Source organism: Apium graveolens, chromosome 8, assembly GCF_009905375.1.
Source record: "Apium graveolens cultivar Ventura chromosome 8, ASM990537v1, whole genome shotgun sequence".
In the NCBI taxonomy this organism is placed as follows: domain Eukaryota; kingdom Viridiplantae; phylum Streptophyta; class Magnoliopsida; order Apiales; family Apiaceae; genus Apium; species Apium graveolens.
The window spans coordinates 242,041,425-242,042,875 of NC_133654.1; positions in this window are offsets into that span (position 1 = coordinate 242,041,425).

Sequence of the window (1,451 nt, forward strand, 5' to 3'; positions counted from 1 at the left end):
TCATTTATTATCAGTGACACCAATGATTAGTTGTTATCAGTGATATCAATTGTTCAATTCATGATGACATCCCTTTTTCTGTATAGCTTGTCTCATAATGAAAACCTTTGCTGTCATCTCCAAAGATTATTGACGGAATAGCTTTTGTCAATCATATTTGATGGTGAGGCTCTTTCTTTGATCATATGCCTTGAGTATGAATTACCAAGAATACATATTGTGGCGCCCTCCAAACCTGGGTCAGAAGTTTGAGGTCCACAACACATACACAATATATAACTCTATAAAAGAGATATTAATTATAATGACCCTGCTTCACAAAAACCACGAATCGCAACAGGTTAAAGTATGAAAACAAGCCACAACCTTAACTTTTATTACAACGTACCAAATCCCAACTAATTTAACTTACAATTGATAATAAAATCATTCTTGCAATCTGACTATCTCTATACCGCATGAAGCTTCTGCTAGCTTGATTCAACTCACTGGAACCTTAGCCCGCACTTTGGACTGAGGAACTTCATTATTATCCACATTCTTTTCAACTGTAAAATATATAAAAGAATCGCAAGGGTGAGTTAACTAGCTCAGCAAGTCATAATAACGATAACTGAGGTTAAACAATGATCAAGTGAAATGATTCAGATGAAGCAAGTTTATTTTTAACTAATCATTAGAATTGGATATTCATTTTAAGTTTTAAAAACCAAGGTTAGGTTGCTGATCAGTCACGCACTAATTCCGAGCAAGCACACAACACTGCTCTAATTACTGGATCCAAGGCACACATTGGCCTAACTTGACCATTGGTATGGTCTGACCACGAATCTGGTCCACATATATAAAAACTATCCAATTCTAAAGCAGTTCAATACGATAAACAATATAATTCGATAACACAAGATCATAATCAATGATGATTAAACATTTGAATAAAACATAAGGAAACTCATGGATGTCACAAGGGTATACCAGGGTATGTAAAAGAAACGGATTTCAGTTTGTACAAGGGTCAGGTATCAGACCAGTGATGATGTTTCAGGGTACGGTTCTTTGATGTTATTAAAAACGTTTGGAGTATGAAAATTCCTGTGTTTTCAAATAAATTTTCTTCCAGTATTTGGTGTTTGGTAGTTATACATTTGGGAAGTAGTATCATATTTGTGTGATTTGGTATCTTGAGGATCAACAAAGGATGATTTACAAGGAATAAAGCTTATGGCTCAAGATCAAGAAAATCAGGGTTCAAGGTTTAATAGTTTAAAACACTTGCAATATAAAACAAGAGTTATTTTGAATAATAGCGACATGTTATAAAATAGTTCGAAAACATTGGTAATATATATCTTGAAGCAAAGTTCAGAAATACTTGCCTTACAAGGCTTTACAACTATTACTAATCAACCCTGAGCCGACTCTGCCGCTCAGGTTCTAACGTCCAACCATTA